General features: G+C 40.1%; 1 long non-coding RNA gene across 1 annotated transcript; it reads left to right on the top strand.

Moving 5' to 3' along the window:
- Positions 1-8,159: 8,159 nt before the first annotated feature.
- On the top strand, positions 8,160-11,364 carry LOC131023972 (uncharacterized). Its single transcript, XR_009101572.1, has 2 exons — positions 8,160-8,427; positions 10,180-11,364. It is a non-coding gene; the product is annotated as an uncharacterized LOC131023972 (long non-coding RNA).
- Positions 11,365-22,520: the final 11,156 nt, after the last annotated feature.

Consider the following 22,520-nt stretch of genomic DNA (forward strand, 5'->3'; position numbering starts at 1 on the left):
TTTTATTTTTGAATAATGCCTCACTGATAATAATACGTCAGGTATCCTTATTTTTCACTTTTTCATCACGCTTAATACCTTATTTATCTTTATTTTTTATATTTTCATTTTTTTTATTTTAAAACTCGTGCTCCTTCCTCTTAGGAAGTATTTTAAGGACAGAGGAAATATATGTTTTCGACTTGCTTTTTATGAACTAGTGTTGCACTAGTGCGGTGCGCTTAATGTAGTTTTCACATTTGTCATTTCGATCTGTCAACAATATCATTTCCACTTCCATTTATAGTTGTAGGGTCTACATAACACTTTATTTTCTTAACCTTATATTTTCATCAAAAAAGTACCTTTATTGTGGGGCTCAAACTCCACTCACTATAATATCCACTATTATCTACTAATATTCACTACTTTTTTTAAAACTTGTGCCGTCCATAATGTGGAAAAAGAGGAAATATTAATTTTTAGAAATTTCTCCATTTATAAAAACAAGGGTTAATGCCGTGAAAAACCATGAACTTTGGTGCGATTTCCAAACTTTCCATGAACTATTTTTTTTATCAAATTTTCCATGAACTTAAACACTCGAATAATTTTTCCATGATTTTCAAAAACCCCCACCTGAAAAGTGACATGGCGTCACCGGCGGTGAATCAAAACGACGTCGTTTAGTTAGGAGTAAAACGACGTCGTTTTGAATCCAAACCCCTCTCTCTCTTTCTCTCAGGTGGTGGCCGAGCTCGCCGGAGTGCAGATTTTCGCCGGAGTCTAAATGAAGCAAACTCGCCAGAGTCCAAACGAAGCAAACGAGTGCAGATTTTCGCTGGAGGGGCAGGTCTGGTGTGGTGGTGGGGGAAGGCAGCGGAGGGGCGGGCAGATGGCTGCGCCGCCGTTACAGCTTCTTCTCCAACGAAGCAAACTCGCCGCCGCCTCTCGACGCAATGATACTCCCATCTCTCGATCTATCTCTTTTCTCAATTTCTCAATTCAGGAGCACACTCACACAATTTCTCAATGACATAATTCGTAAAGTTATACATCCATCTCTCGATCTCTCTTCTCAATTTAGGAGCACACCCACACAATAAATCCCTAATTTGGGGGAAGAGGATGGCAGATCCGATTTTTGGGGGAAGGCAGCGGAGGAGGCCGGCGAATCTGCGGGGGTTGTTGGGGGAAGAGGAAGGCGGCGGATCTGGTGTGGTGGTAGGGGAAGGCAGCGGAGGGGTGGGCAGATGGCTGCGCCGCCGTTACAGCTTCTTCTCCAGCAAAGCAAACTCGCTGCCGCCCCTCAATACCACGATACTCCCATCTCTCGATCTCTCTCTCTTCTCAATTTCTCAATTCAAAAGCACACTCACACAATTTCTCAATAACAAAATTCGTAAAGTTATACATCCATCTCTCGATCTCTCTTCTCAATTTCTCAATTTAGGAGCACACCCATACAATAAATCCCTAATTTGGGGGAAAAGGATGGCAGATCCAATTTTTGGGGGGAGGGCAGCGGAGGGGTGCGGCGAATCTGCGGAGGTTGTTGGGAGAAGAAGAAGGCGGCGAATCTGATGTGGTGGTTGGGGAAGGCAGTGGAGGGGCGGGCAAATGGTTGCTCTGCCGTTAATGGTGGTGGAGGAGGGCGGTGGAGAAAGAGGTGCGGTGGTGGAGAAGGGCGGTATGGCGACGGGAGGCAGAGGACGACATAACCGTTTTTTTTTTGTTTCATTTTCCATGTGTCACTTTTCAATCATAGTAGGCGCCATGTCGACGCCATGTCAGCTCGTAATTGCCATGTAAGCTCGGAGCTTCACCGGAGTAAAAAAGCATGGAAAAATTGTTCATACGATTAAGTTAAGGGAATTTTTGATAAAAAAAAAGTTCATGGAAAGTTTGGAAATCGGACAAAAGTTCATGGTTTTTCACGGCATTAACTTTAAAAACAAAGTTTATTATAATTCTATATACATTTTATTATATATACACTTACTCGTAATCACACAAATAATTTTAGAGTTAATATATGAAATTAGCCACTTTCTTATAGTAAATTTAACAATTAGCCTATCAAATAAAAACTTTAAAAATTGGCTAGGGTTTTATGCAAAACTACGAATTTACCCATAACATTAAAATTTAAAAATTCGCCTCCTTGAAGAGAATGACAGATATACTCAAATCGGTTGACTGGTGAGGTGTGGCGGTAGAGAAAGACCATGTAATCGGCAGCATCACCATGTTCGCTTAGACTATTTCTACTGATAATATTTATAACTTTGTTATATTTTTTTTCCAGTGATGATTTGTGAATTTTATTGGATAGATTTGATCGATTGAAAGAGAAAGAGATTTTGGATAATTGATTAATGTTCTTCAATTCACGACCAGATTTATGAATTCACAATTTGTAGTGGGCAAATTTCGTATAGCCCATTTGAATAAATATTCACGACCCAAACGTGTAGCCCAATTCAAAATACTGAAATAATTCCAATTAATTCAGCCGGTACACTAGGTCATCAAGGCCCATCGACCCAAACCCTAGAGAGGGTACCGACTTGGGGAAGAAGGCAGAAACTAATCAGGGATATCGACCCCAAAAATATAGAAACAACTAGGGTTGAGGGAGACGTGTCAGCAAAACCCTAGCCGTCAGGCCATCACGGTATAAATAAAGACCAATTAGGTCAATAGACGGGGACAATCATTCGCACTCCAACACGTTCTCTCCACCTTCTCTACCCACTTGCATTATTCTGCCTCCACGCTCCCAGCCTTAGGTTTCCCGGTGACCAGATCAACCGGGACAACCCAACGACCCTCGTTCATTGCTCAATTGCTTCTCAACGACCCTCATTCTTTTACTTTCAATTACTTTCAATACGATTTTTCTTAATATCGTTTACTGACTTGAGCGTCGGAGGCCTTTCCATCGACACCCCCACCGGTGCTCGAAGAAGGGCTCTAACGTTGTTCGTGTTTCAGGTTGCTAGTGTTCATCGTACCGGACGACCCCGACGTCGTAATCCGTAGTTGTTGGATTCATCCCCAACACAATTTAATGTTCTTGAATTCACGACTAGATTTATGAATTCACAATTTAATGTTCTTGAATTCATAACCATATTTATTAATTAAAAACTTAATGTTCTTGAATTCACAACTAAAACTAGAATTCACAACTGAATCGTTAGTGGTTGTTGTGAATTCGAGTTTAAATGCTCGAATTCACAACTAATTGTTTTGGTTGTGAATTTGAGAAAACTAAAATTCACAACCAATTTGATGAATTCACAACTGAATTTCTAGTGTTAGTTGTGAATTCGAGTTTTAAAGCTCGAATTCACAACTAGAAATAATGCTAATTGTGAATTTGAGTTTAAACCTTGAATTCACGACTAACAATATTTCTAGTTGTGTTTTAAAGATTTAAAACTTGAATTCACGACTAATACTATATCTAGTTGTGAATTCAAAATTTAAGACTTAAATTCACAGCCAACACTAAGCTATTCCGTTGTGAATTCGAGTTTTAAAGCTGGAATTCACAACTAAAATTAGTGCTAGTTGCTAATTCGACTTGGTTGTGGATTCGTGGATAATATTTAAGTTTTTTTATATGAAGGGTAAAATGATAAGTGTGGCCAATTTTTAAATTTTTATCTTAGTGAACAATTTTGATTTTTATTATTTTAAAGTGGCTATTTTCAAAATCCACTCATACTTTTATGTATATTTAAAATAAAAAGTAATGTATATTTTTTCTTACTAAAGTAATAAATATAAATAAGGTCAAATAGATACAAAGAGGTGTTAATGGTGAAAAATATTTATTATGCCTATCTCTCTCTCTCTCTCTCTCTCTCTCTCTCTTCGATGAGTTGCTCTTTCTTATTATCTCTGACGGCATCTTCTCCGATTTTCTTCATCGTCTCCGTCAATATTCTCATTTTATACATAATCTAATTAAATATGACCACAAAGAGTTCTAGATCTACGAGAGTTATGATATGCAAATCTACATCAAATAAAATGTGGAATGATATCATATGAATATGTTCCATCCATATCGATATTTGTCGTATCAACCGGAGGAATGGATGGTCCAAATCAACCCTCTAGTACCATCTATTCTTGGAACAGTAGAGGACCTTTAGACATATGCGCGGAACGAATGGTATGAAAATTTTCATTTCCCACCATTCATACCAAGTGTACGAAGTTCTGCTTTATTGCCTCTAGGAAGATAAGACATTTTTTAATGTTATTATGTCAAAGTCATATGTTGACTGCGTACCGACGGATAATTTTGTGAGATTTCATTTTATTTTGTGTTATTTTGTGAGATTTATACTTGTATTTTGCAGTATATTTACTGTAAAAAATGAGTAAAATGTTATTTTTGAATTTGTGTTATTTCAAATTTATGTCCGCGTTAGCACGCGTGACGAATGATACCCAAGTGTTGGAACGAATTGTACGAAATGACCAATTCACATCATTCGTTCAAAGGTATGCTCTGCCAAAATTAGGACGAATAGTACGGAAGGACCTATTCACACCATTCGCCCGAAGGTATGTCGTGGGAAATATATATTGGGGCGAATGGTACGAAAGAGTACGGTTCGTACCATTTGTCAAAAGGTATATCATGTCAAATTTTAGGATGAATGGTGTAAAAGGGTACGATTCATACCGTTCGTCCCAAATAGTCGTGCCAAATATTGTGATTCATGGTACGAAAATGACATATTTGCACAATTTGTGTCAAGCTCTGTCGCACAATTATTGGCACAAATGAACCATTTCATACAATTTACGCCAATATCTTTTATGCTAACACTTGGGACGAATGGTGCGAAATTGCATATTCTTACTATTTGATCCAACGTTTGTGTCGCCTCACTTGGAACGAATTGTGTGATAGTCTCATTCGTACCACTTGTCTAAAAAATTGCGCATTTTTTGTCAAACAAAAAACAATCTTAAGGCTTCAATTCATACCAATAAATTCAAGTATAATTGATTAACACAATTCGAATGAACTTTTTATTCATTTTTCAACAAATACACTTACAAAATATTTGAGCAAATCAACACGAAATATGAAAAATCTAACCAAATTCATGATATGAACGGTACAAATTGGTTCGGCAACGGAGGTGAATTCTCCTATTTGGAGTATTTTTTTGTGCCCTCCTGTTACGAACGGTACAATTTTTTTTTTTCGTACCACTTGATGAGATAAGAGAAAGGCATCACTTGCGTCTTGACACGACAGATCTTGGAACCGATGGTACGAATTCATTCCAAATTTGATCTAAATTTGCATATCGTAATTCTAGTAGATATGAAACTCCTCAAAATTCTGGAAGTCATCAAAGAGAGAGGGGATCGTCGGAAAGCAGCGCGAGAGAGAATGAGAGATAGCAACAGTAGATGCATGGCAAAGGAACTAGGGCTTCAGGAAAAAAAAAGTGTGAAAGTAAGGAAACCAGAGAGAAAGACGGGGTAATCTCGTCATAAACACTTAATTTTGGTTATAATTTATTAAAATTATGTTTCAGCAACTATTGATTTTCACTATTTTTCACAGTGAGAATAAAGTTGAGGACACCGCTCATAGAGGCATCGGACTCCAAGGAATCAAGGGTCGACGCCGAAGAATCAGAGGTCACCTCCTTCTTGATCACTGTGGCAGACGGAGAAACTCTTGTTTGGGCTAGGGTTTGCACAAAGGGGTTGCACCCACATAGCTTTGAAGAGGACAATGATAGCGTCAAGGACCCCAGTGAGAAAGACATCGGATCTTAAGGAATCGAGGGTCCACCGGCATAGAATTCGATTATCTGCCCACGGTGTGGCGGATAGAGTGAGGCGAGAGAGAAATGTGAGAATAAAGTTGAGTGCGGCTAGGGTTAGACAACACTCATAGAAATAGGTTTGAATTAAGAACCCTAATTAAATTAATTAAATTGGCTTAATTAAGGCCAAAATATTTCTATTTTAGTTTAATGTGAACAAAATTTCTTTAAAATTAGAAGAGATCAGTTCCGAAAACCCTTTATTATGTGTTTTTGTTTTTAACTATATACATTTTATGTTTAATTATATATTTTTTGTATCTAACACTAAATTTAAAAGAGTGAAAATTTAAAATGCCCTATTCCTTAAGTTATATGTGAAAAATGCCATATTTTATAAACATAAGCATTCTATGCCCTATTCTTTAAATACCATTTGATTTGATGGGTTTGCTTTGTTTTTTGTAAAAGTCTTACACATTTGACCGATTTGACAGCTATCAGTCAAAAGTACATACGACTGGTGGGTGGCTAGATCATGTGGCCGGACGAGTGGATACATGATTTCACCGGACGGACACATGATTTTACCGGCCGAACACATGATCTGGGTGGCTAGATCATGTGTTCGCCCGGTGAAATCACGTGTCCGCCCGGCCGACCACATGATCTAGGCACCCACCGGTCATATGTACTCTTGACTGATAGCTGTCAAATCGTTGACTTTTATGGCCGATAGATGTCAAATTAGTCAAATGTGTAAGACTTTCACAAAAAAACCAAGCAAACCCATCAACATCAAAGGATAAAATAGGTACTTCACATAATTTGGGCATAAAATGCTTAAGTTTATAAAGTAGGACATTTTTCATATACAACATAAGGAATAGGGCATTTTTGCCTATTAACACAATTTAAAATATATTTATACCATTTCTTACAGTTTAAAACTCGTCTAAAACTAAAAAATAACATACAATCTCACCGATAAAATATTCATTTTTCGAAATGGTTATCTAAAATTTCATCTTTTGAATTTTTCTCAATTCTCCTTCATTGTAATTATTCTTCATTTTATATTCTCTTAACTTAATTCTAAGTTGCAATTATAAATGGCATATCACAATTAACATTAATATTTATTAATCAATTAATTAATAAAGATGTTACAAAAGTATAATTCAAATATTTAATACTCCATCTAACTCTAATTGTGATGTGATGCTATTAAATGATTTGTGAGTGTTAATTGTAATAAAAATAGTAAATAGTTTAATGTAGTATAAGCTCATAAATATATATATATATATATATATTGTTAATAATTAAATATTATATATATATATATAATATTTAATATAGGGTTAGGATCCATGGATCTTCTCCCTATATATATATATATATATATTGTCATGCCCCGGCTTTTAATTATGGATTAAGGGCTTAGTTTTGACAATTAGGGTCTGTAACAACTCATATTTTTTCGCATTATTATTATTTTATTACTATTCTGGTAATTAGTGTTAAGGAATACATTAAGGTTTTGCAAACCTGAGCATAGAGTCCTGGTGACTCGAGCTTTTTCTAATATTTGCTTGAGAGGTTATAACGGATAGAATGTAGTTTTCTTAGTAGATTTGAATGCGAGTATTCTAGAAGTTCGATGATGGACCTATTAAGTGAGTTATATTCATAGGATGAGTTTAGATAGAGGTACTGATTGAATCGAGAAGAGATTATAGTTTCTGTTACCAATTGAGGAAGCATAACTATCTTCGTGACTGTTTATTTTATTAAGTTTTATGATGATACCTGACTAGAAATAGAGTCGAGGTGAGTGAGTAAAGAATCACTAGAGAGATAGAGTCAGATTCGAGAGGCGAGTAAATTGACGTTAGATTTTGACTGATTGCAATGATATGTTTTGGCTGAGATTACTTAATTGACTATTATGTGACCTACTTGATACATGTGTGATTTTGATTGAATGATTTATTATTTTCCTCAACATGTTAGCACCCGAGATTAATTTTAAGAATTGTAACGAATGAGATTTTTTTTTATCGGAAATAGTAATGTTATGATTGACACTATAATTTTTCTTAACAGAATCTCTCAGAATTTATTTTTCTGAGATAAGTACGGATTTAAGTTTTGATTGCCTAAGTGTTATTATTAATTTGGCCACATGAGTGCTTAGTGCTTAGTTTTGATTTAATTAGTGAGTGTTATTACATGATTTAATTTTACAACACAATCCTACACTCATACACATTTTTATATTATCAAATGAGAGATATTTGCTTAGCAAATGGCCAAGTGGCCAAGTGGACATTAAATGTGCATTAATTACACAAGTGTCTTAGGGAGCAAGCTTTAGGATTAAGCAAAATCAAAATTCTCTCTCTCCTCTCATACCTCACGCCCCTTACCTCTCTCGCATCTCTCTCTCTTTTCTCTTCCATGAACCTCCATTGTTGAGACCTTCAAAGCTTCTAAGAACAACTCTATACTTAGATTTCCACCTAAAATCAAATCAAAACTCATCTACATGCCTCAAAGACCAAGATTGGCAGAGATTAAAGCTTGAAGTCTAGAGTAAAGAATTTTCATTTTCTCTCTAAATTTTTGAGTAAGTGTTCTAATTTCTTAGATCTAGTTATATTTGTGTTAGATATGAGTGTATATGGATAGATCAAGCAAGAAAACACCACCCTTTTTATTTCTTTAAAATTTTCAAAAATTAAGGTTCATGCCCTTTAAAAAAAATCTTTTTCTTTTCTTAAATTGAGGTGATATTTAAGCAATTAGGATCCTATTGAGTCTATTTCTATATGCAAAGAAAGGATTTAAAATGAATTATGGATTTTGAGTTAGTTTAGTTTACCTATTTTTGGGAATTTTTGATCTTGAGTATTGATTGATGATTGATATGTGTTATTGAGGATGCTAATATGATATTTAACGGATTGGATTAATGACTGAGATCGATTGGTGAAGTTTGATGTGAGTTATCTTGATAGAATTTGGGCAAATTTGCTTATATGCTTTAGTTTGCTAATTTATGATTTTTATATGTAACTAGTGTATAACCCGTCGAAACTTGACGGGTCATTATTTTATAGTATAATTTATAATAAATTTTATTGTTAATTATTATTTTAATTTGATATTATCTGTAGAAGTTTTAGTGTGACATATTTTTTTATATCTTTTTTCTATTGTAGAATGAATACTTAAACAATTATTAGTGTTATGTACGACATACAAGGAAACTAAATCGTAGAACATTAGGCCATAATTTAGTTATGAAAAGTAAAGTTAACGGTACTCAACACAACAACTCACTAAACAGGCAATTGACCACATCTTCAAAAGCAAGCAATACAACAGTAATTTTCAAAGTGAGAAATTCGACGGGAAACCACTTTATATTATAATTATTATTGTACATTATTTTTTTTAATTATAGAATATGAAATGATCTTTATATAAATTATTTTTAAATTTTAATTTTATTTGATCAAAATAAATTGCTGGTACATTTCAAGCATTTTTGCTTGTTAGAATACATTTACTTTGATAGATAAATTTATCAATGAAAAAGAATGGATAACAAAAATTTATGTCTTTAAATATCTCATTTCTTTTCCCACGTTTTACATAAAAGATAAGCGCGTCATTTTTTCTTCTTTATTTTCACTTCAAAGATGGATAACAGTATCACACCAAAAATGGAAGGATAATATTATCCATCCTTGAAGTGAAAATAAGGAAGGAAAAATAGTGAACTGATCTTCTGTGTAAAATGTGGGAGAATAAAAGAGACATTTAAAGACATAAATTTTTGTTATCCATCTTTTTCCATGGATAAATTCATCCATCAAAGTAAACGCACCCTTATATGTTAGTTTTTTGGTGAAAGTTAAAATAGATTGCATTTTTATATAAAATTTTATTTGATGAAATTTTCATAAAAAGTTGATGTGAGGTTGGAGATTTTAGAAAAGTAATAAGAAAAAGATTTAGCTTTGTTTGACATAGAATATAATAAAGGATTGACACATCGTATTTTTTGTTAATCGTATAGGAAAGATTTACTAATTTTATAGGAGTATAATTTTTATAAATTGATAGACAAAATTTAAGATCACATTTTATATATGAACATCATCTCATCCGAACCTTACAAGACTTTTGAGCATCATCTTGTCTATAGCTTGAAATATCACATTTAACTTTTGTACGTCGATCTTTAATCATTATCTTATCTGAAGCATGTTATATGAGATTTGGCTTATGAGTATCATCTCATCTGCAACTTGAAAAGATAAAACTTGACTTGTAAGCATCATCTTATTTGGAGCTCGTAAGACCATAACAGAGTTGTGAGAATCATCTCGTGTGGAGCTTGAAAGACCATAACTGACCTGTGAGCATCATCTCATGTGGAGCTTGAAAGACCATAACTGACTTGTGAGCATCATCTCGTGTGGAGCTTGAAAGATCATAACTGATTTGTGCGCCAGAACAGAGCCAAGCTCGCGCCAGAACTGAATGCCAGAGCAGAGCATAACGGAATGCCAGAGCAGAGCAAAACACATTGCCAGAGCAGAGCAAACTAAGTCCAGAGCAGAGCATGTTTTCCAGAGCTGGCGTCCTAGAGCAGAACAGAGCCAAGCTCGCGCCAGAACAGAATGCTAGAGCAGAGCAGAATAGAATGCCAGAGCATAGCAGAATGGAATGCCAGAGCAGAGCAGAGCAGAACATATTACCAGAGCAGAGCAAACTTCCAGAGCCAAATTCGCGCCAGAACATAATGCCAGAGCAGAGCAGAACAAATTGTCATAGCAGAGCAAACTTCAAGAGCCAAGTTCGCACCAGAACTAAATGCCAGAGTAGAGCAGAATAGAATGCCAGAGCAGAGCAAACATCCATAGCAAAACAGAGCATGTTTTCCAGAGCTGGCGTCCAGAGCAGAACAGAGCCAAGCTTGCGCCAGAACTGAATGCCAGAGCAAAGCAGAATAGAATGCCAGAGCAGAGCAGAATCCAATGCCAAAGCAGAGCCAAAGCAAAGCAAATTCCAGAGCCAGAGGAGAGCAAACTTTCAGAGCTGAAAGTCTAGAGCAGAGCAGAGATGTTTTCCAGAGCTGGCGTTCAGAGGAGAACAGAGCCAAGCTTGCGCCAGAACAGAATGCCAGGGCAGAGCAGAATAAAATGCCAGAGTAGAGCAGAACGGAATGCTAGAGCAGAGCAAAACATAGTGCCAGAGCAGATCATAACAGATTGCCAGAGCTGAGCAGAATTCCAGAGCCAAAGCAGAGCATGTTTTCCAGAGCTGGCGTCTGGTAAGCTAAGTTCCAGAGCTGACTGAAGTCCAGAGTAGAGCTAAGTTCCAGAGTTATCAAAACTTGCCGAACAAGTTTCTTTTAAGTTTCCTTGTTTTTAAGTTTCCTTTGTTTTAAGTTGTTTCTTTAATTAGAATTAGGTTTAGTTTTTGCCTGCTGCATGTCAACGAATTAATTAACCTTTGATTTATAAAATTTGTGAGTTTTATTCTCTCTTGAGATCTTCGAATTCTTCTTGATTTTGCCAAGAACGAATTCAACTTATCAATGTCCCATTTTTTTTGTGCTTTGAAGATTATGGAAAGCGATGCGGATTTGAAGATGGAGGGATTCCAAAATTGAGTGACTATGAATGGGGGACAATTTACGCTCATAGCTAATTGCAGATACGAGGCTCAATATATATATATATATACCATATTGATAAGTCAACAAAATTTGATTTAGTTAAATGTGCAAGCCTAGCCAAAAAAATGGGATTTTCTAAACCTTATATGGAATTATATTATAAAATATCGATTTGACCCAATCCATAGATATTATTTCATTTATGGATTGATTATCTACGAGCACATATTTTTGAACCATTGAACATTTAAAACTAATGATGTAGTTTGATATTGTCAAAAAAAAAAATAGTTTGATATCATACTTCTTTTAATAAAGGAAACGGTACAATGGTCAATGGAAGTAGTAAAAGAACCTATTTATTATTTTCAAATAAAATAACTTAGTAGTTTAATAATTTGATTGTTATTTTCTTGTTTCAACATCTCCAAATTTTCAACAGACAGTGATTTTGAAGATGGTAAAATAAATTCGGGTGAATATTGTGTAAATTGTGAGAGTTAATTATATATTATGGAATTTTATTTGGATATTGCATACATTCGTCGCTAAAGATAGCCAGATCTGGGATTGTGAGAGTTAATATGACGGGTGTTGTCAGATCTGGGATTGGAAAGCTACTCTGGCAATAGTTGTCAGCTCTGGCAATGGAAATCTACTCTGGCGAGTGTTGTCAGATCTGGCAATGGAAATCTACCCTGGCGAGTGTTGTCTGATCTGGCAATGGAAATCTACCCTGGTGGGTGTTTTCAGCTCTGGTAATGGAAATCTAACTTAATTTGAACTATATCGATTTTTATAATCTACATAATCTACTGCTTTCGTCCACTTAATATTTGTCATATTATGATTAAAATAAAATTCGAAGATATATGATAGATTGAAAATAAACATATAATCCAAATTATTCATAAAAAAAAACACACAAAACAATAGCATGGCCTGAAAGATTGATTACACACTGACTCAACCTAGAACACCTCTAGTTTGACTTGCAATAGAACAAGGACATCCTAGTGATGGTAAGTTGACCCAGTGTCATCTCTCAAGGAAAGTCTTTAAGGGCTTTTCATTGTATCGTAGAAAAAAGCAATAAAAGAAAGCAGTAAAGAATTTGATTATTAATCTAGAACTGAAACTTAAAAACTGAATTAAAACCGAATTGTAAAATTACTAGGCGAATTAAATTATTAACCCTAGGCAAATTTAAACAACTTAAATTAAATCTAACTTAAGAAAATTAAATACTTATAAATTAAAACTAACTAATCTAGGCGTAAACTAAAGTGCATAATCTAAATTGCATAATTAAAAAGAAAGCATAAACATGAACGAAAAACATAAACATAATTAAATGAAAATAAATTGAATTACGAAATACCGTAAACGTCTTGAACAAGTAATCGTGTCACGCAATCACAAGCCAAGAAAAAACTAAAAACTTAACTAAATCGAAAACTAACTAAGAACAATGAAAATTCAAAACTATGAAAAAGAACTATGAAAGCAATAAATCCTAAATTTCGGATGCCAAGAGATCTCAAAGATGGCGTCTAAAACTAGGGCAAAAGGTTGTATCTTACAATAAAAACTAAGCCCTATTTATAGACTTCAAATCCTTCTTGATCACCATGAAAGTTGCCTTGCAAAGTAGAACTTTAAAGGCAACAAAATCGTGCAAGATAAGGCAACTCTCCAGCTGGATGCGGGCTCTGGAAAACACTCCTACTCTTGCCAATTTCGCAGCTCTGCCGATATGGGCATAACTGGAGCAGTCAGCGCTGGCGAGAATAAGCATAGCTAGAGTAGTCAGCGCTGGCGAGAATGGGTTGTGCTGAAAAGTCCAGAGCTGAAAAGTCAGCTCTGGCGTCGCGTGCGCTGAAAAGTCCAGAGCTGAAAAGTCAGCTCTGGCATAGTTGACTCTGTAAGTCCAGAGCTGAAAAGTCAGCTCTGGCAGTTGACTCTGTAAATCTTATTCTGCTCTGGAGATATCGGCTCTGAAAATTTTGGCTCTGGCAATTAGCTCTGCTCTGGATGTTGTCTGCTCTGCTCTGAATGTTGGCTCTGCTCTGCTCTGGATGTTGGCTCTGCTCTGCTCTGGATGTTGTCTGCTCTGCTCTGGATGTTGGCTCTGCTCTGGCGAGAATGGGCAGAGCTGAAAAGTCCAGAGCTGAAAAGTCAGCTCTGGCGTGTTTACTCTGGAATTTTAGCGATGGAGCGTTAACTCTGGAAATTCAGCTCTGGATCGTTGACTCTGGAAATTGACTCTGGTGTACAGAGCTGAAAAGTCAGCTCTGTCGGTTGACTCTGGCGTTTTACTCTGGCGTACAGAGCTGAAAAGTCAGCTCTGTCGGTTGACTCTGGCGTTTTACTCTGGCGTACAGAGCTGAAAAGTCAGCTCTGCTCTGGCGAGCGGGCCTTCAGCTCTGGCCAGCTCTGCTCTGCACACCAAAACACCTAAAAAACGCCAATTTCATCCACAATTGCACTCTTCCATCTATAAAATCTAAATCTCCTGCAAAGCATAAAATAAACCATAAAACGCACCAATTTCCAGAAGATTAACTTAAAATATGCGCATTCAAACCCCTAAAAGTAGAACAATTAAGCATAAATCAACCCCCCACACTTAGCCTTTTGCTTGTCCTCAAGCAAAATCAATATGAATCTTAGGAAGAAATTGGTTTCAACGATGCTTATTTCCATCCAAACATTCAACAAAGTCAATTCAAAATTTTACAATCAACACACATCTCTCGATCATGCAATTAACTCAAAGTTTAAGAAGCAACAAAACAGTAATGTAAGCAATTCGGTCAGACCCAATTCTCCGCTAGAAGTGAATTCCCTAATGTGATCGCCTTTACAATTAATATCACCATTTTCATACTTTGTGTGCTTAAATTTTCGACAGTTGAGCCATAGTTCGTGAAATAAAAACCATTTGGGTATAATCCAAAGTCTTTTCACGTGGTTTTCCATGCTCATAGTTAGACTAGAGGAGCAGAGACTCAGAGCTGTAACGTTTCAAAACAGGCCAGATGTTTCAGAGCTGGCAAAATTAGAGCTGATTTTCAGCATTTTTCACAGATAAGATACGATCGTAGGCAATCACAATGACAACACTCCTTCTAGCATCTACCGGACAAATCACGTTTTACTTACTTACAATCGTGTTGCAACAAAACTCATAATTCTTTGCACAATCAAGAAACATATATCAAAAATAAAACAAGAATAACCACCATTCATTCACAAACCCGAAATGCACATCGAAAACCATCTTCTCTTCCACAAATTCATAAAAATTAGCAAGATTTGAGACCAAAACTAAGCATAGAAAGACTAATCTCGCCCAATTGAAAGCATAAGCACAACAAAACACCCCCCACACTTAAAACATGCCATGTCCTCAGGGCACAAAAGAAATAAGAAGAGTTGAGAAAACGTCCCTGATTATCGGCATTGAAAAACTGAAGCATCGTGAGAGGCGGCGAAGAGTGGAATTTGCGGTCTGAGCGGAGTAGAGAGTGGCAGCGCTGGATCAGGGCAGCGTTGGCAAGGCAGCGCTGAGCATGGTAGCGCTGGTAGGGCAGCGTTGCACAGGATAGCGCTGGCTACTGGGCAGCGCTGGCTGCAGAGTGGAAAATGCAGAGTAGAGAGTCAGCGCTGAATTAGGCAGCGTTGGCGTTCTGCAGCGCTGAATCTGGGGAGCGAAGGCGCTAGGCAGCGCTGAAACTGGGCATCGTAGCTATTGCAGCGCTGGCGTTCTGCAGTGCTGGCGGCAGAGTTAGAACTGCAGCGCTGAAGTCAAAACATGAACACAACATCAAAGTATCCAAAGGCAACCAAAACTTAGGAAAAACTCAAAACAAACAACGAAAAATAAAGAAAGCTCAAGAAAAACAAAAACTAAAAACAAACCAACAGTGGGTTGCCTCTCACCAAGCGCTAGAGTTAAAGTCTCCAGCCCGACTTCAGAGCTGAACTTCAGCTAGGGTTGTGCAGAGCTTGAGACTCCACCTCCATAGGCGAGCTCTGGTGCTCGTAGTACGGCTTCACTCGATGGCCATTCACTCGGAAACTCTCCTTTGTGTGCTCGTTCTATAGCTCTACCGCACCATGCTCGAACACCTCTTTGAGTAAAAATGGACCACTCCACCTAGATTTCAGCTTTCCCGGAAATAACTTAAGTCGAGAATTGAACAAGAGCACCTTCATTCCAGGACAAAGCTTCTTGTGGCAAATGCGGCGATCGTGGAGTCGCTTCACTTTGTCCTTGTAAATTCTCGCATTCTCATACGCCTCATTGCGTAGCTCATCTAGCTCCTCCATTTGAAGCGTGCGCTGCTTCACAGCAGAGTCCAAGTCATAGCTGGCAGCCTTGATCGCCCAATAAGCTTTATGTTCAATTTCCACCGGCAGATGGCAAGCCTTGCCGCAGACGAGACGGTACGGACTCATCCCAAGCACGCCCTTGAAGGCAGTTCTGTACGCCCAGAGAGCATCATTCAACTTTGCGGACCAGTCCTTGCGCGAGGGCTGCACCGTTTTCTCCAAAATTCCCTTGATTTGCCGGTTGCTCATCTCGGCTTGGCCAGAGGTCTGCGGGTGATAAGGTGTTGCTACCTTGTGCGTGATCCCATTCTTCTTCATGAGCTTTGCAAATAACTTGTTGCAGAAGTGCTTGCCTCCATCGCTAATGATGGCTCTAGGAAATCCGAATCTAGAAAGAATGTTCTCTTGCACGAACTTAAGCACCACATTAGCATCACATGTCCGCGTGGGAATAGCCTCAACCCACTTGGACACGTAATCTACAGCAAGTAAAATATATTGAAACCCATGCGAAGTAGGAAATGGCCCCATGAAATCAATGCCCCACACATCAAAAATTTCGACAATTAATATGCTTTGGAGAGGCATCTCATTCCTGCGGCCGATATTCCCTACTCTCTGGCACCTATCGCATGCAAGAGTGAAAATGTGTGCATCTTTGAAAATGGAAGGCCAAAACAAACCTGATTGAAGAATTTTATGTGCTGTTTTCTGCCCCCCAAAGTGTCCACCACAATGATCTTCATGGCACATTTTCAACACTTGTTGTTGCTCCTCTACCGACACACACCGTCGAATGACATCATCCTTTCCAAGCTTGAAGAGGTGATGAATCTCCCAATAGTAGTGCCTGCACTGAGCTAAAAATCTCTTTCTCTCCTGCGATGTCAGCTCAGGTCGTAGAATACCACAAACTAAGTAATTGACAATATCGGCATACCAGGGCTCGGCGCTCGCAGGGCTGGACTGAGCAGCGCTGAGTTCGGCAGCGCTGGGCTAGGCAGTGCTGAGCTGATCATCGCTGAATTTGGTAAGGCTGGCAGGGAGAAACTGAGCAGTGCTGGGCTGGGCAGCGCTGCATTCGGTGGAGCTGGGTTGGGCAAAATTGACATGAGCAGAGCTGAGCTCGGTAGAGCTGGACTCCGCAGCGTTGCACTTGTCAAAGGTTAATGCATATGTATGCTCAAAAGGAAAAGATTCAGGGATGCAATTAAGACTCGACTCTATCAGATGATTATCCAAGCGTGAAAGGTGGTCAGCTACATGGTTCTCGCTCCCTTTCCTATCCCTGATCTCTACATCAAATTCTTGCAACAGTAAGACCCAACGGATTAGACGAGCTTTAGCTTGAGGTTTAGTCATCAAATATCGCAGCGCAGCATGGTCACTATGGACAATAACCTTAGACCCAATGATGTATGCACGAAATTTATCTAAGGCAAAGACCATAGCAAGCATTTCTTTTTCAGTAGTGGTGTAATTTACTTGTGCACTGTTCAGAGTTAAACTAGCATAGTAAATCACACGTAACATCCTATCCACACGCTGACCTAGCACAGCTCCTACGGCAGAGTTAGATGCATCACACATAATTTCAAAGGGCAATGACCAATTAGGCGCAATCACGACCGGGGCAGAGCTCAACTTTAGTTTTAATGTTTCAAAGGCATTCATGCAAGAGTTATCAAAATTAAAAGGAACATCCTGAGCTAGCAGTTTGCATAGAGGTTGGCTAATTTTAGAGAAATCTTTAATGAAACACCGGTAAAAACCGGCGTGACCTAAGAAACTCCTAATTCCCTTGACATCGATAGGGGTGGCAACTTTTGGATTACCTCCACCTTAGCTCTGTCGACCTCTAGTCCATGCTTAGACACCACATGACCCAAGACAATACCACGTGTAACCATGAAATGACTCTTTTCCCAACTCAAGGTTAGGCCACTTTCAATGCACCTTTGCAACACTACATCAATCTTTGTCAAACAATCATGAAAGGACTGCCCAAAAACCAAAAAATCGTCCATAAAAACCTCCACGAATTTACCAATCATTTCAGAGAATATAGACATCATGCATCGTTGAAACGTCCCGGGTGCATTGCACAACCCGAACGGCATCCTCTTCCATGCAAACGTCCCAAAAGGAGTGGTGAAGGCAGTCTTGAGTTGATCTTCCGGTGCGATCGCGATCTGGTAATATCCTGACAAACCATCAAGAAAACAATAAAAATCATGCCCAGCTAAACGATCTAACATTTGATCAACAAAAGGAAGAGTGAAGTGGTCCTTTTTGGTGACGGCATTAAGCTTCCTGTAGTCAACGCACATCCACCATCCCGTGGTAGGACGCGTCGGTACCAACTCCATTTTGTCATTGCGCACAACCGTCATCCCTCATTTCTTTGGCACGACATGCACTGGGCTCACCCACTCACTATCGGCGACATAATAGATGATCCCTTCGGCCAACAGCTTAAGGATCTCCTTGCGCACGACATCCATCAGAATAGGATTCAATCGTCGATGGGCGTCTCGCTTGGGTGCTGCTCACTTCTCTAGGTTGATCTTGTGCATGCATGTGGCTGGACTAATGCCACGTATATCTCCTAAGTTCCATCCCATCGCTGCTTTGTTTCTCTTCAACACCGAGAGGCAGTGCTGACTCTTGCTCCCCAGTCAGCGTGAAAGATATGATCACTGGCTTCTCCTCACCTGCTTCTAAAAATACATACTTGAGATTGGCAGGGAGTTCCTTCAGTTCTAGCGCTGACCTCTTGGTTCCCATCTGTTCATCAAAGGGCAGCTCGGTATGGCTGGACAGCACTGAGCTCGGCAGAGCTGGCTGGGCAGCGCTGGCGGGTGCTGAGCTCGGCAGAGCGGGCTGGGCAGCGCTGACGGGTGCTAAGCTTGGCAGAGCTGGCTGGGCAGCGCTGGCGGGTGCTGAGCTCGGCAGAGCGGGCTGGGCAGCGCTGACGGGTGCTGAGCTTGGCAGAGCTGGCTGGGCAGCGCTGGCGGGTGCTGAGCTCGGCAGAGCTGGCTGGGCAGCGCTGGCGGATGCTGAGTTTGGCAGAGCGGGCTGGGCAGCGCTGACGGGTGCTGAGCTTGGCAGAGCTGACTGGTCAGCGCTGAAGGATGGCAGATCTGGCTGGGCAGCGCTGAAGGGTGCAGAGCTCGGCAGAGCTGACTGGTCAGCGCTGAAGGGTGGCAGATCTGGCTGGGCAGCGCTGAACTCTTCAGCTTCCCTAGCTAATTCCTCCATGTCGGCCGATCCAGCGCAAACTTCCATATACTCCTGTTCCTGTATAAATACCTTCTCAACCAAGCCATTAATAGCATCTATATATGAACATTCATTTATGAAATTTGTAGAAGGCATTGCGCAATTTTCGTGCACCGAGAAAGACACCGACTCCCCTAACACCGTCATTTTAATAGTTCCATGTTTAACATCAATCAAAGTGTTAGTGGTCGCCATAAAGGGTCTTCCTAATAGTAAAGTGTGGTCTCTACCATTCTCATGCACATCTCCAATCTCAAGCACTACGAAATCAACGGGCACAATCAAACCCCCGACTCTAACTAGAATATCCTCTACTATCCCACGGGGGTACCTAACGGACCTATCAGCGAGTTGTAGACACATGCGAGTGGATTTCAAATTACCTAACTCTAATTGTTGAAAAATAGAGTAAGACATCAAATTAATTCCCGCTCCCAGATCTAACATACCCGTGGCTTCCTTACCATTTCCCAAAGCAATATTAATCACAAATCTACCTGGATCGCGCTGCTTTGGTGGTAAGGATTACTGCATGATTGAGGTCGCTACTTCCGAGACTAGAATCTTCTCATTGTCCCCGAACTTTCGCTTGTTGGAGACCAATTCCTTGAAAAACTTCAAATACGCCGGGACTTTTCTGATCACATCAAGGAGAGGAAGATTCACGTTCACCTTAGCGAGCATGTTGTAGAAGTCGGCGAACTGTTTATCCAGCTTTTCATTCTTCAAACTGCCCGAAAAAGGGATCGGAGGTCGATAAGGTGTGGTAGACTTGTGAAGTTTATTCTCCTTTTCTTCCTCCATCACTCCGTCTTTTTGCTGATCTACCTTCTCTCCATTGGTTGGGCTGGTCAGAGCTGAGCTGGGCAGCTCTGGTCTGGTGAAGGCTGAGCTCGACAGCTCTGGTCTGGGCTGGGCTGAGCTGTCCAGAGCTGAATTGGTCAGAGCTGGATTCGGCAGCGCTGACTGTGGCAGAGATGGATTCGGCGGAGCTGGATTCGGCAGCGCTGACTGTGGCAGAGATGGATTCGGCAGCGCTGACATCGGCAGAGATGGATTCGGCAGCGCTGACTATGGCAGAGATGGATTCGGCAGCGCTGACTTCAGCAGCGCTGACTTTGACTTAGCTGGATTCTGCAGTGCTGAGCTCGTCAGGGCTGATCTAGGCAGCGCTGGCACTTCCACTTTGTTATCCACCATCTTACCATTGCGAAGAACAGTTACAGCTAGAGCTTGATGCGGCTGAGCAGGTTGGCCATGAAACTTTCCGGGTTGTTGTTGTTGTTGGATTTGATTCAAAGTACCGGAAAGTTGGCCGACAGTTGTTTCAAGCCTTTTTATGGTAGATGCTTGGGACTCCATATTCTGCTTAGTCATCTCCATATTTTGCTTACTAATCTCCATGAAAGCTTGCAAGGTATCCTCTAGCGATGTTTTCTGTAGTGGCATGGGCTATGCACTCTGCTGCGGGGCTGATTGTTGGTGTTGGTATTGCGATCTATATGGTTGAGAGGAGCCTTGCTGCGGAGGGAAGTATTGTGGTTGCTGTTGTTAGCCCATTTGGGGTGGTCGACGGTATTGATTCCCCACAAAATTTTGATTTCCCCATCCAGCATTCGGCTGACTCCTCCATCCTCCATTGACATTCTGTTGACCTTGATTCATGTTCTGCCCATATGGTCTACTTGGCCCTTGATTGTAGCTTTGAAATCCTTGTGCCGCATAGACCTCAGCTTGTCCTTCCGGAGTAAACTCTCCCATTCTATGGCACTCATTAGCTCCATGGCTGAAATCTCCACATATACCACAAAGCTCCATATTCTGCATAGCTGGGTTCGGCAGAGCTGACATCGGCAGCTCTGCATTCTGCAGAGCTGGCATCGGCAGCGCTGCATTCTGCAGAGCTGAATTCTGCACCGGAACGGAAGGTGTATCCATCTTGCCCATCTTCAGCTGTTGTACGTCCCGCATGATTGAAGCCAATTGCTGCTGTATCTCAAATTGGTTCGTCACCGCGCTGGCTTCAACTCTTCTTCCACGGACGGATTTTTGTTGGGAGCTCTCGGCTAAAGTTTTGAAAATCTCTTTTAACTCAGATGCCGTCTTCCGAGCTATGTTACCTCCTGCCGTGCTGTCCACCATAAATTGGGCAGTTTGCACTAACCCATCGTAGAAGAACTGCATCAACATAACATTAGTAAATTGATGTTGAGGGCATTGATGGAGGAGTTCTTCATATCTCTCCCAAGCTTCATGCAAAGGCTCGTCCGCTCCTTGGGTGAACTCCATTATTTTTGTTCTCAGCTCCTGTGTCTTGTGGCTTGGGTAGTATTTCAGCATGAATTTTTCACAAGCATCTCCCCATGTAGTGATAGAGTTGGGCGGCAGAGATAGCATCCACGTCCTCGCCCGGTCTTTAAGTGCATAGGGGAAGCACTTGAGCTTGAGTTGGTCCTCCGTGAGATTAAGCAAAGGAATTGTTTGCACTTGTGTGCAAAAATCTCGGATGAATTGCAGAGCATTCTCACTTGGCATCCCGTGGAACACCGGCAACAAATTCGAGTCATTGGGTTTGAGATTGTAGTTTCTCACAGCAGTGGGGAGCACGATTGCCGACGTGTTGGTATCTCCGATCACCGGCCTGGTGAAGTCTCCCATGTATTCCATGTTATGCGCCATGACTTCTTTCTCCTCGTATGTATTCTGCTCTGCTTGGTCAGATTCAGAGCCAGCGGCTTCCTCATTTTTTTCCACTTCATGCTCTGTTATGTCTGTATTCTGCTCTGTATCGGCAGAGCTGGCGTCCTCCTTCGTTGGCTGCTCTGAAGACTCAGAGTCAGAGCTGGCTGGCGAATCTAGTTCCTCTTCTCATGCGCTCTGCTCTGGTAGTTCAGAATCAGAGTTGGACTTGGTAGCGCTGGCTTCCTCCTCTTCTACGGTCTGCTCTGGAACTTCAGGTTCAGAGTCAGAGCTGGAATTGGCAGAGTTGGCAGCGCTGTCTTCAGCGAACACTCATTTGCAGCTATACTTCCTGAAAATCCCTTCGCTCGTACTATGCAACGGGGACACAAGTTTGCCTTTAAGACTACGGCGTCCCTGCATGCACAACACTAAACAAACAGATTAAACGCACCGAGTGGAAGAAACGTAAAAACAAAAACGAGAAAAACTGAAAATTAAATAAAGCAAGTAAAAACGACACAACTAAAACGCCTAAAACTTTCCCCGGCAACGGCGCCAAAATTTGACTCAATCTAGAACACCTCTAGTTTGACTTGCAATAGAACAAGGACATCCTAGTGATGGTAAGTTGACCCAGTGTCATCTCTCAAGGAAAGTCTTTAAGGGCTTTTAATTGTATCGTAGGAAAAAATAATAAAAGAAAGCAGTAAAGAATTTGATTATTA

Source organism: Salvia miltiorrhiza, chromosome 4 (assembly GCF_028751815.1).
Source record: "Salvia miltiorrhiza cultivar Shanhuang (shh) chromosome 4, IMPLAD_Smil_shh, whole genome shotgun sequence".
Classification (NCBI taxonomy): domain Eukaryota; kingdom Viridiplantae; phylum Streptophyta; class Magnoliopsida; order Lamiales; family Lamiaceae; genus Salvia; species Salvia miltiorrhiza.